Raw genomic sequence first — 13,544 nt, 5'->3', positions numbered from 1 at the left:
CTTTCTAAAGTTTTCAGCTTTGGATAGGATAGCTTCTCCATGAAAATTTAATCCAAGAATAAGAGCCAGTTTGTTTTCTGAAATTAAACAAGTGCTGATAATTTCTTAATATCTACCTCTGGGCCTGACAGTCTATGTTTGTGTTTTTCTGTTCACAGTATGACTATGTGAATGTACTTCAAAAACAAATATAAATGAGTTTTAAACTATCCTTTGTTTTGGATTATTTACCATCCATATCCCTATTATTAGTGCAGATCATCAAGAATGGATACTATAAAATAACATGTTTCTTTTTTTTACCTACTATAATATAACAATGCTTGTTCACCCAGGTAATTGACATTGTGGGTTTTACAAGGTGGGGGGCAAAAGTAGGTTTACAGTTGTGAGCACGCAAAACACAATTTATTCTTTTTTTTTTTTTTGATTTAGACAAAAAAAATCTTTATTCAACAAAGTGTAAAAATATAATTTACATATCATATCACAATTAATCAATACAGTCAAAATTGCACAATTACACATTTATAAAAATTCCACACATCATCCTCAGAATAATCAGTTTCTGTACAAAGATTTACAGCCGTCCAATGTATGTAATTTTTCCTCAGTGTGCTACTGAGTTCAGAGGTTCTGCTCGAATATTCCCCAAATCAAGCGCAGAATCTGTTTCTTCATCAATTTCTCCAATGACTGCAACGTTGTCACCACTTACGATGTACAAGCCTAGTACCACTTGTTCCACTCCCTGTGAAGAGCTGAACACTCGTTCATGGCTTTCATCCAAAATCAAATTAATGGTCTGGTCAAAACCTTTCAGTGTTCCCACTATCATCCTCCCATCTGAAGTAATCACAGCAACAGTTCGGTTGATGTAGTTCTCCAGGGCGGAAGTCATGGTGCTCGGCCGACACTCGGGGCAGCGCAGAGGCGCGGGCGGCAAAAGGAGCTGAAACAGCCCCAGCAGCCCACTAGCCGCCCACAGCAAATACCTCGAGAGTTCCCCCAATTTATTCTTATATTTATTAATAATTGTAATTTTTTTATGCAAACAACTGTAAACCTACTTTTGCCCCATCATGTATTTTATTTTTTCATTGATTTTTAAAGAGAGAAACATCGATTTATTGTTCTACTTACTTATGCATTCATTGGTTGATTCTTGTATGTGCCCTGACTGGACACCAAACCCACAAACTTGATGTATTGGGTCATCACTCTAACCAACTGAGCTACCTGGCCAGGACCCCAGGCTGTGTTTTAATGTGAAATCATAACAGTTATATTTAGAAAACAACAAAAAAGTTTTTCTTCCTGGTGCTGTAGTTATTCAATTAAAATCAGAACTAGTATATTTGTAAATTATATCCATAGGTCTTAGTTTTAAAAATCTAAAAATTTTTATTCTTAGATTTTTTTTTTGGTTTTTGAATAAATAAAAATGCATACTGATGAAAAGTATAAATCTAAGTTGAATTCATTCATTCATTCATTCATTCTGCAAACATTTAATGTGCATTATCTATATGCCTAGACATTTTGTTACTGTTGAAGATACAGAGTCAGTTAAGACTTGCAGAATTTTGATTCCTATATAAATATTCTCCTCCTTCCCATATTTTGACTTCTCTGAAATTAGGATCATCTTACATTTTGGGTGTTTCACAATTATAACTGGTAGTGTTTTGTTCTTTCTTAGCACTATCCTATATAATAAGAGAGGAATATGCTAATTAGCCCAGATATGCTAATTAGTCATTGCCAGTATGCAAATTGACCATCACTGCAACACACAAGATGGCCGTCCTGTGTGGTCAAAGATGGCCGCCACAAAATGGCCTGCAGGGGAGGGCAGTTAGGGGTGACCAGGCTGGCAGGGGAGGGAAGTTAGGGGTGACCAGGCCTGCAGGGGAGGGCAGTTAGGGCGACCAGGCCGGCAGGTAGGGCAGTTAGGAGTGACCAGGCCTTCAGGGAGGGCAGTTGGGGGCAATCAGGCAGGCAGGCAGGCGAGTGGTTGGAGCCAGCAGTCCTGGATTGTGAGAGGGATGTCCGACTGCCATTGGGGGCGACAGCCGGCAGGGGAGGGCAGTTAGGGGTGACCGGGCTGGCAGGGGAGGACAGTTGGGGATGACCGGGCCAGCAGGGGAGGGCAGTTGGGAACGACCGGGCCAGCAGGGGAGGGCCGTTGGGGGCGATCAGGCCGGCAGGGGAATAGTTAGGCATCGATCAGGCTGGCAGGGGAGTGGTTAGGGGGTGATCAGGCAGGCAGGCAGAAGCGGTTAGGGGCAATCAGGCAGGCAGGCAGGCGAGTGGTTGGGAGCCAGCAGTCCTGGATTGTGAGAGGGGTCCCAGATTGGAGAGGGTGCAGGCTGGGCTGAGGGACACCCCCTCCTCCCCCCGCACGAATTTCGTGCACCGGGCTTCTAGTATAAAATAATGGCACATCATTTAAAAACCATGGGAGACTTATATTTGATGGAAGTAGCTTGTCCTGAAGTATATAAACTAGTGAGGGTGTAATATATGAAAAGAAAGAAATGCAAGAAAAAAAATATCCTTAGGGCTGCAAAGGAAGGCAAAGTCAAGAAAGACTTTCTGGAGGAAGTGGCTGAAGAGCTTTGGAGTTATGCAAAAAAGGCATTCTAAGCAGAGGAAAGAAAGATCACGTAAGGGCAATGGTGAATTTAGAGTAGTCAACATTCTTGATGAAATAATTGAGAGGAAGAATATAAATAAAAAATTGGAACCAACCAAAAACAAAACAAAAAAACATGAGCTCCTTACTGAAGATCAGTAGACCTCTATTTTTTTTAACTGTTAACCCAATAGATTTAAAAATAGTCTTCCTGCGGATTGAAGGGTCCCGGGTTCGATTCTGGCCAAGGGCACATGTCTGGGTTGCGGGCTCCATCCCCAGTGTGGAGTGTGCAGGAGGCAGCCAATCAATGATTCTCTCTCATCATTGATGTTTCTATCTCTCTCCTTCTCCCTTCCTCTCTGAAATCAATAAAGAAATATATTTTTAAAAAATCTAAAAATAGTCTTATGATTAACTTGAGATGCTGTGTCCTCCTTAGAGGAGATCACTGGGGTTTCAAAATGTGTTTTTTGGGGGCCAGCTATTCAATCTTTTCCACTGTTTCTACATGTGAACAGTAAAATGGGCAGTTTGGCTCTCAGTGTGTTTATTGCTATTCATTTGATCTTACCTCCAAAAGCCTTTTAAGTGGATAGGATAGGATATTAATTATGGTAATTCCAAGGTAATACTATAAATCCTCCTCTTTTTTTTTTCTTTTATTGGATTATGTTGAACAAGATTGCTTATCCAACCAAATTTACCTGGCAAGATTATACCAGGAATAGAGATAATATAATAGCTCAAGCAATACAATGTAAATAATATAAAAATCACATGGCCTTATTAAATTTAAGTTTGAATATTCCTCTGAATTCGTCAGTATCTTAATCTCAGAAAGTTGTGTTCTGATAAGTTACCTCAACTTTTTCTTTCAAAGGAAAAAATATAGATATAAATGCCTCTTTTCTTCTTAAATTATTATTTTTTTTCCTGTGTCCTCTTGGCCAAGGAATCTCACTCTGATGGCTGGTTAAAGAGTGGATATCTTTTTTAAGACTATAGCTTATGCTTTCTTCCATTTAAACTGGTGTAGCTTTACACCAAACTAGAAATATTTTGCACAGCGAAGAAACCATGAACAACATGAAAAGGAAGCCTACTGAATGGGAGAAGATATTTGCAAATGATACCTGTATAAAATAGATATTTTGAGTTAATATCCAAAACATATATATATATATTTAAAACCTCATACAAATCTATATAAAAAAAAAATAAACAGTCTGATTAAAAAATGGGCAGAGAACCTGAATAGACATTTTCCAAAGAAGACATCCAGGTGGCCAAAAGGTACAGGAAAAGATGCTCAACATCACTGATCATCAGGGAAATAAAAATCAAAACCACACTGAGATATCACCTCACACCTGGCAGAACGGCTATTATTAAAAAAACAACAACTAACAAGTATGGTACAGATGCAGAAAAAAGAGAATCCTTGTGCACTGTTGGTGGGAATGTAAATTGATGCAGCTACTATGAAAAACAGTATGGAGGGTTCTCAAAAAATTAAAAATAGAACTACCATATGATCCAGTAATTTCACTTCTGGGTATTTACCCGAAGAAAACAAGAACACTATTCTAAAAAATATATGCACTCCTATGTTGATTGCAACATTATTTACAATAGTCAAGATATGGAAGCAACCTTTGATAAATGAGTAGATAAAGAAGATGTGATATATATCTACAATGGAGTATTTTTCATCCATTAAAAAAAAAAAAGAAATCTTGCCATTTGCGACAGTATGGATGGACCTAGAAGGTATTTTGCTAAGTGAAATAAGTCAGACAGAGAAAGACAAATACCATATGATTTTACTTACATATTGAATATAAAATAAAACAAATGACCAAATAACCCAAAACAGACTGATACAGAGAACAACCTGATGGTTGCCAGAGGAGGGGGAAGCCTCTCATGAATCACCACTTTTCCAAAGGTCCAAAGGGTGAATAGTACATACAAAAATACCACAACCTACATCTCAAAAATTAGAAGCATTCCTTCTGCATGTAACCAATACAATAATTTATAATCTGAGTACCAATCAGAGATGGCCCAGCTTTTTTAGGGTAGGACATTTGCCCTATTATAGCCCTAGTTATAGCCTACCTATTATAATGTTCTACCTGCTAGAATATGACTCAGTAACTTTCTTGAACCTGATCATTCCCTGTTGACATTTCTTCTGTGAAAGTGATACTGAATGGGTGGAGAGGAGGTTCAAACTTCCATTAAGAACATACTGTACTACACCATACACAAAAATAAACTCAAAATGGATAAAGGACTTAAACGTAAGACGGAAAACCATAAAAATCTTAGAATAATCCATAGGCAGCAAAATAGCAGACATATGTCATAGCAATATCTTTACTGGTACAGCTCTTAGGACGATGGAAACTAAGGAGAAAATAAACTAATGGATTACATTAAAAATAAAAAGTTTCTGCACAGCAAAAGAAACCATTAACAAAACAACAAGAAAGCTCACTGCATGGTAGAACATATTTACCAATTTAAGCAAGAGTTTTACTTTGCAGCAACAAAGCACTGTTTTTTATACTATCATAATGAGTATGCTATTGGATAGTCTTTTTATTGGATTTTCTGACTTTTTCCCAGTTCATTATGTGGAGATGCATCTTCATGGATGTTAAGCATACCTTACAGATCAAGCAAATATGCTAATATTATAAAATTTCACTAAAGTCTTAGTTCCCATAATTGCTTATTCATTTACTGTTTATTAAATGAATACTGTGTGGCAGATACGTGGTAGTGGTTGAGAGTGTAATAGTGAAAAAGATGTGGCCCCTGACTCCAGGTATCCTACAGTCTGTAGGGAGGTAAACAGGCAACCACTAAGATAGGAGGTATAGGCTGTTAAATATGTACATACAAAGAGTACCTAATTCAATCTTGGTGTGTTAGGGGAAGCTTTCCAATGAAAATGATTTGTAAGTTGAAACCTAAAAGATAAAGTTTTTACAATCCTTTCTCTGTAACCTCAAAATCCAAAACTTCTATCATCTAAAGATTCTTTTAAAGTTTATTTTTTGGAAATTTGGTTCAAATTCATTTGGTGGCAAAACCTGTCCTGACTGGAAGTGAGGCTATTTGTAGTATTTATTCCACTTAGAGTGAAAGTTTATTAATTTTGCTACAGAAATAATATGTTTGATTATGGGGTGTTGCCTTAGACCTCGATGGGAGTGTGCTGTAATCTAGACACTGTAATATAGGCATAGGTACTTTATTGCCTTCCTAAAATCCAAATAAGAGATTTCAGATAAGAGATTAAGTACTCTGATTGTCAGCTGCAGGTGACTGGATTTTCTTGAGCAGAGGTAAGAGAGATTGTGGCTTCTTTGTGGACCGACATATAGTTCAGTGAATGACTTCTTTGAATATTTTATCTTAAAAAGAGTAATTCATTTTTCTAGGGTTGTAGTAATTTACAGCCATTTAATGGAATTATATAATTAAGGAATTAAAAATTCACTATATAATTGCTGTGAATCTACAAATTTACATGGTCCACATGATGGATAATAGTGGTAAATAACTGTTGATGTGAGTTTTAAGTCAACATTCACTTAAAGTCATCCATGTCCTTTTTTAATAATGCAGATACCTGGATGGGCCCCAACTTGGACCGACTGAATTAGAATTTTGATGCAGAAAGGAGGTGGCTTTGAGAACATTAGAGTCATCTGCTTTTGTATTTTTGGCAAATTAAAGATTTGGAATATTGAGGGGCGTGGATGAATGTATAAAACAGTATTTTATATGTTATGAAATGTATACCACTATGAAAATAATTTTGTGCCCTGATACTTAGATTATTAAACAGATGGTATACTTTATTGGGATTTATTAGTTTACTTTTCTTTCTAAATTTATTTAGCTAGGCTGATGTGATATATTAACTTTAAGATCTTACTTCACCTGTCTCTTAAAATGAAATTAAACTTATATCAACTGATCAATAAATTTTATAAACCTTAAATAATGATAAGTCTTGTTAAAGAATACAAAATGTTTTCACATAAATACCTCATTTAATCCTTTAGAAACCTCTCTAAAGTGGATATTATTATAATTTCTTTGATTCAGTGATGTTATATGACTAGCCCAAGAACACATAGAAAACAGCTTAGCCTGGTCTCAAACTGAAGTTTTTAGACTCTGAGGCCCATGCATTTTACCATTTATTAGCTTATTAAACATTTATTGTCCTAGGCACTGTGTTTAGAGTCTACCTGTACTAATTAATTACTACAGGGAATGCACACGAATATCCATACTCAGATACTGAAGTCTGGTTTGAGATATACAGACATATAACAGGAATCAAGTGATATGTACTATGATAGATGTATAACAATAGCTGAAAAATATAATAGAAATGAGAGGTATATAAGTTAATATAGATTAATTTATCAGATTGTTTAAGAAGTAGATTTTCAAACATGTCTGTGTTTATCCCTAGAGGTGTGTGTCATTTTCTTTCTTTCTGCATTATAAATTTTCTTCTCTAATATATACTTTAAGGTGTTTTTATAATGACATCTCCACAAATTATTTCAGAAAAAGAGGCAAAAGTAATGTGAATTTTAAAGGTGAAACATGAGTTCAAAGAAATGCCATGTCTTGATTGAGCTGCTTCTGGTTATACTTCCCAGGTATGCATCCTAGTCCTTTACTATTAAGGGTAATTGAGAGGAAAAGTTGGAGAAGCATTAGATAGGGGGAGAAATAAGGCTTTGGGCTCAGTTTGACCTAGATTTGAATTATATTTACTAACAGTATAAGTTTATACTTTATACTTATTTATCCTTTCAGAACTTCTAGCTTTTCATCTGTAAAAGAGATAATTTTACAAAATAGTAGCTGGGATTAGAGATACTTATTAAAGACATAAAAAGCATCTAGCATAGTGTTTGGTATATAGTAAGAATTCAATACATACTACTAATAAATGGCAGAGAGAGACTTTACAAATGAGGTGAAAATAATAAGCATGGAAGGAAAACTTGAGGAGAGAGTAAGGAAATCATGAAATTGATTAGGTTAAAAAGGACCAGGTCATGGAAACTCTTGAATACCAGATTTGGAAATGAATTTGCTTGATCAAAGAGCAGGTCTTTATAAGCAAAAAGGTTTCAGAAAGAATATATTAAAGTATAGAGTCACTTACCCAGCCATTTGGATTTCTGAAATTGTCCTTCCCTGAATAGTCGGGCAGCACTGGTGACAGATGCCACAGCCAGCTTGCTATCTCACCACACAAAGGTTCTTAACCTTGAATCTTCGGACCCTTAGGGGTTTTTGCATGGTTGTACTTCAGAGGATTGCGATCTCTTTAAAATGTCAGTAAAAGTTTGTGTATGAATGTCTTTAAAAAAAAATCAGATTTTCAATGAATTGTTGCCCCCAATACTTTAAAGACTACTGGATGTTTTTTATAATTTTTGAAAAATAGGTGTGGGACATAATGCAAGCAGCAAAACCTCTTCTCACATGGATAACCCAGTTTTTTACTATATAACTTTAGGTAGTAGTGATCCTTTTATTTTTTTAAAATCTACCCTTTTTGTATACAGTAAATGGAAGGCACTAGCATATAGCCCCAGTTAACATTTTTGAATAATATTTAAAACTTTAAATTTGTTAGAGGTCTAAATTAATGTATACATTTCATCAAAAATACCTTAAAACTAAAGGAAGTAGAGCAGTAGCATAATATTTTTACATTGTAATAGATGTTTCTATTTAAAATTAATAGAATAGAAATAAATTATTACTGTGTCTCCTACAACTGTATGTCCTTTGAGGTGAATGTTACTTGACAATGAGGAGACTTCTGGGAGTTAAGGAAAATAACCACAGCCTTGTATGTTCTCGTTTCTATAAACTAAAAAATAGTCTAAACTTTAACTTTATACTGAATGAATTTGAAGGCATGTAATTTGTATGGTTATTATTGAGTCACAGTAGTATACTGCAGTCTGTCTTCTACATTGCTAGAGCCATTTAAATTATTATTCTTACTTCCTGCTAGCTACCTTTAAATGAGTGAGGAAAAAAGATAACCAAAGTTGCTTTCAATTCTATTTTTTGCCAACTGGAGGGAGGAAGCTGATAAACTAGTCAGCTATCAAAACAAACCTCTAATATCTCGCTAGCAACATTTAAAACCAGCAGTATTTTTGAGCAATTTTTAACATATTTATTCATAGAAATTCAGCAGTAAAAGATACTAGTGCATACAAGATGTTATGAATTTGCATGTGGCCTTTTTTACCCCTGATGAAAAACAATAGAACAGAGACTTGAAAATTCTATTACTGTAGAGTTCTAATGACATGCCACACTTTTAAAAAAGTATTTGTAAGGAGAGGAGAAGATGGTTTGGAGTTTAGACTTGTTAGTAGAAGCCATCTGGAAGCTTTTCTCTTTGCCTTTTTTGTGATCCTGCCATTAAGATGATGTGCACAGAATGTCCTGATTTTAGGCCAAGATCCTCTGTTCTATGTGGTTTAAGCCTTCCAGCTGAGTGAAGTGAGGCCAGTGGATTGGAGGCAGGCATCTCCTCCTACCTTCATTATGCTCCACCTCCATTAGTTAACACTCATTTGACAAATAGAGTTCAGCTGCCTTTGAGCCAATCCTGGAACCATCGTAGACTCAGAGTGAGTCAGCTGTTTGAGTCCAAAGTTGTGCAGTTAGGCATCTTGGCTGAGCTAGACAAGAAGCCACTATCTGGGTCTTGATACATAAGGCTTAATAGCTAGGAAAATTCTAGTTTGGGAGTTGAAAGAAACAAATATTGCTTTCCCCGAGCACTTATCTTAGTGACAGGCTCTAGAAAGCACCATGATGTAGAAATTAGACATAGATGAAAAGTTTTGGAAAAACCTTCAGAGTTCCTAACAATGAGGATAGGAAAGGAAAGGACATATCTCTGGCTTTTCCTTGGTTATGTTGTGGTTCAGGATTGGGTGAGGTAGACATATGAGCCCCCTTGTCCCAGTGTCATGTTCTCATTTAAGCCCTTACCTGACAGTCGGGGAGCTGCACATCCCTTCCCCAAATTGCACGATTGAAATCTTGCTGAAAGTTTTACTGAGTAATGGCAGGCTAATTGCTGCTAGGTTCACTTTGATAGCCATGTACTTGGTGTTGAACCTGCTTATACAATTAGATGATCAAGATTGTGTGCAAGGAATCCTTCCTTTCTGTTAATAAAACTTAGTGTTCTGAATGTCTTAAATGAAAAAGGAAATAAGAATACTTTTTCTTACTTTGATTTATAGTATTTTTTAAAATTTATTTTAGGTTCTTATTAGGAAGCAAATTTAAATATATTTATTGAGATAATTCACATATCATAAAATTCTCCCATTTAATTTAAATTCAGTATTATTTTGTATTTTAGGTGTAACCATAGTGGTTAGACAATCATATACTCTACAAAAGTGTTCCTCCCAATATTTCCAGTACCCACCTGGCACCATACCCAGTCATTACAATACTAGAGGCCCAGTGCATGAAATTCGTGCACAGGTAGCGTCCCTAGCGGCTGCCGGCTGCCAGTGGGGCCTCCCTTCACACCCACCTAGGCCTGGCGCCGCCCGCTCACCTGCTCCACCATCCCGCTCTCCTCAGGGCCCATTGGGGCCAGCAGCGCCTCCACTGCCGCCCACTGTCAGCACCGCATTGCCGATGCCCGCCATGTTTCACACCGCCCCCTGGTGGTCAGCACACATCTAACTTTCAGTGGGTTGAACTCCTGCCCGTGGGGACAATTTGCATATCAGCCTTTTATTATATAGGATTATTGACTATATTCCCTATGCTGTACTTTACATTCCCATGACTGTATTGTAACTACCAATGTGTACTTCTTAATCTCTTCACCTTTTTCACCCAGTCCCCCAACCCACTTCCCCTCACCAAGCATTAGTCTGTTCTCTGTGTCTGAGTCTCTTTCAATTTTGTTTGTTTATTTTGTTCTTTAAATTCCATATGGTTTCTAGTATTTTTATGTGGCTTGCCCTAAAATATTTTAAAACTTTTCCTCCATGCTATAAGGTCCTGTAATACCAGTTCAGTCTTTTCCAGGGCATCTGACTCCTTGACCAAAATAAAACATAAGAATTAAACGTTTTTTCTTACTTTCTAAACTACATCATCCTTTCCTCATCTGCCAGAGATGCTGAACTCATTTTTCTGATCCTTCTGCTTGTTGTTACCATGATGTATTTCACTTCTTTCAAGGTTATGAAATAGAGCCAGTATTATTTGATTTGTTTCATGCAGCCATGCCTAAGGTCTAACAAGGAACCTAGTAGTTGGTATGATAATGTATTTTTAGACACTTAGAAAAATTTCAGGAGTCTTTTAGTGACAGCTGTTGTTATAAGCAATGCAGGTTAAAATTTGCCGACTATCCTCCAGAACTCAATGATAATTTTCTGCTACTTGTGATCCAGTTTGATAGGCCAGATTGTAGTCACTGTTCAATTATTCACAGTTTCTGTGAGTCAGGAAGGGCTCAGCAAGGCAGTTGTGGTTTGGAGTCTCTCAGGCAGTAATCTGAGGTGTTTGGGGCTAGAACAGTGGTTCTCAACCTTCTGGCCCTTTAAATACAGTTCCTCATGTTGTGACCCAACCATAAAATTATTTTCGTTGCTACTTCATAACTGTAATGTTGCTACTGTTATGAATCGTAATGTAAATATCTGATATGCAGGATGGTCTTAGGCGACCCCTGTGAAAGGGTCGTTCGACCTATAAAGGGATCACAACCCACAGATTGAGAACCGCTGGGCTAGAACATGACACGGGAAGGCCTAGAGCACAGGAGGGGGACTTTGTCACTTCATGTAGTTTCTCTGGGATAGTTTGGATTTCTTTCATGGCAGTTGGACTGTTTTTGTGGCAACTGAAGACTTCAGGAGTGACTATTTCAGCTCTCCAAGTGGAAGTTGCATCACCTTTTCTTACCTAGCCCAGCTAGTTTCTTCCCACACTCTTAGTTACAAGCCAGTCACAAACTTGTCCAGGTTCAAGGGGAGGGGAATTAGACTCCACCACTTGATGGGAGAGCGGTAAGGCTCTAGAGCAGCGGTTCTCAACCTGTGGGTCTCAACCCCTTTGGGGGTCGAACGACCCTTTCACAGGGGTCGCCTAAGACCATCAGAAAACACATATATAATTACATATTGTTTTTGTGATTAATCACTATGCTTTAATTATGTTCGATTTGTAACAATGAAAATACATCCTGCATATCAGATATTTACATTACAATTCATAATAGTAGCAAAATTACAGTTATGAAGTAGCAACGAAAATAATTTTATGGTTGGGGGTCACCACAACATGAGGAACTGTATTAAAGGGTCGCAGCATTAGGAAGGTTGAGAACCACTGCTCTAGAGGAAAATGTGATATGATAAATACTTTTGTAGACAGTCTGAAACAGCTTTGTAGAAAATAATTAATGCTATCATATAGATCTTTAAGTTTGCCTGGAATTTTTATTCAATTGTCACGACTCTTTAAATCTTCTAAAAATCAAGTTAGCTTTTATGATTTAAGATCTTATATCTTGTCTCCTCTCTGAACTTGAATAATTTGCTTTCTCTGCAGTAGAATGAAGTATAAAGTTATGAAGATGCTTTAAGCCTGTGTGTGAGATTTCCCTGGTGCAGGATGGTTCGAAGAAGTAGTCTGCTCTACAGAGTGGGTCATTTGAATTACATGTTATCTTGTGTGTGTTTTCTAAGAGCAGTTCTAGATTCCTATCTTCAGAACTCTAAATGACCCCTGTGGCCTTTTGAATAGACTGTTGAAAGTTTTCCAAGAGTCTGAAAATATATTCTCATACCAACTACTACATTTCTTGTTAGACCTTAGGCATGACTGCATGAAATAGATAAAATAATACTGGTTCTATTTCATAGTCTTGCAGTTTTTCATTAGTATTAGGGATCAGATCTGACAAGACACTGTCTTTCTTTAAAGTATGTGCACTGTTACTGCTTATTTTAAAAAATAAGCTCCTATCAATCTAGTCATGAATTTTGATTGATAAATTTGTTTAGTTCCCAGTAGTGCTGTCATGCTTGAATTGTGGCTAACAAATATCATTTGATAATCTGCTGACATAAATATTAATCCTAACTGTGGCTCTATAAAATTGTACTTTATAAATACTAGTATATTGTGCATAAAAGCAATCCCTGAAGGATAGAAAATAAAGAACAAAAGTTAATATGGATAGTTCCCTATTCCTTACCTCCATTAATGTGTTTTTTCATAGAGGAGTGACAGTTTGCCTATATTGAAGAAAGCCTATCTGGAATAGTCATTTAGTGTAATGCTGTTTAGAGTATTATAACCACTTGATGGCACCCTTTGATTTGGTACAAACCTCATTAGCCATACTATACTTCAGGATAGTATTTGTAATGGAATAACACATAAGAACTAAAGACTGCAAGGTATCTGGTTAATGTGGAGATGAAATGAATGCAACAGCAAGGCTAAGCTTTCCTGACCCTTCATGAGAGAATAGATGAAAAAAGGAAGAATAAGCTATTGTGCCAAAGGGAGATGATGAAATTCAAGATCCACACACATAATCTCTGGCTCAGCCTCTGAAATGTTAATCCCTGGGTAGAATTATTTGAGCTATAGATTGCAATTTATCATCAAAATAGCACTGTGTCAAACAATACTTTTTATATGTGTGGTGTTTAGAACTATCCAATTTTAATATAAAATGGTTCACAGAGCACTGGCTAAATATTTAAGTGGCAACTCTTTAAGGTTTTGATTTTGGGGGATGGAGTGGTGTGGTTTCTTCAAAATACTAATT

At 36.6% G+C, this 13,544-nt stretch overlaps 1 protein-coding gene and 1 pseudogene across 2 annotated transcripts in view; one reads left to right on the top strand and one right to left on the bottom strand.

Moving 5' to 3' along the window:
• The window catches only part of EHBP1 (EH domain binding protein 1), a 276,286-nt gene that overhangs the window by 30,727 nt on the left and 232,015 nt on the right, over positions 1 to 13,544 (top strand). The gene's annotated exons all lie outside the window — the stretch shown is intronic.
• LOC102430683 lies at positions 431 to 994 on the bottom strand (annotated as a pseudogene). The gene has a single exon (XR_001345753.2). The product of XR_001345753.2 is annotated as a U6 snRNA-associated Sm-like protein LSm8 pseudogene (transcript).

The sequence above is a fragment of the Myotis lucifugus genome, unplaced genomic scaffold (genome assembly GCF_000147115.1).
Source record: "Myotis lucifugus unplaced genomic scaffold, Myoluc2.0 scaffold_6, whole genome shotgun sequence".
NCBI classification, from domain to species: domain Eukaryota; kingdom Metazoa; phylum Chordata; class Mammalia; order Chiroptera; family Vespertilionidae; genus Myotis; species Myotis lucifugus.
Note: the sequence above shows the minus strand (reverse complement) of the source record. Positions and strands in the feature narration are given on the sequence as shown.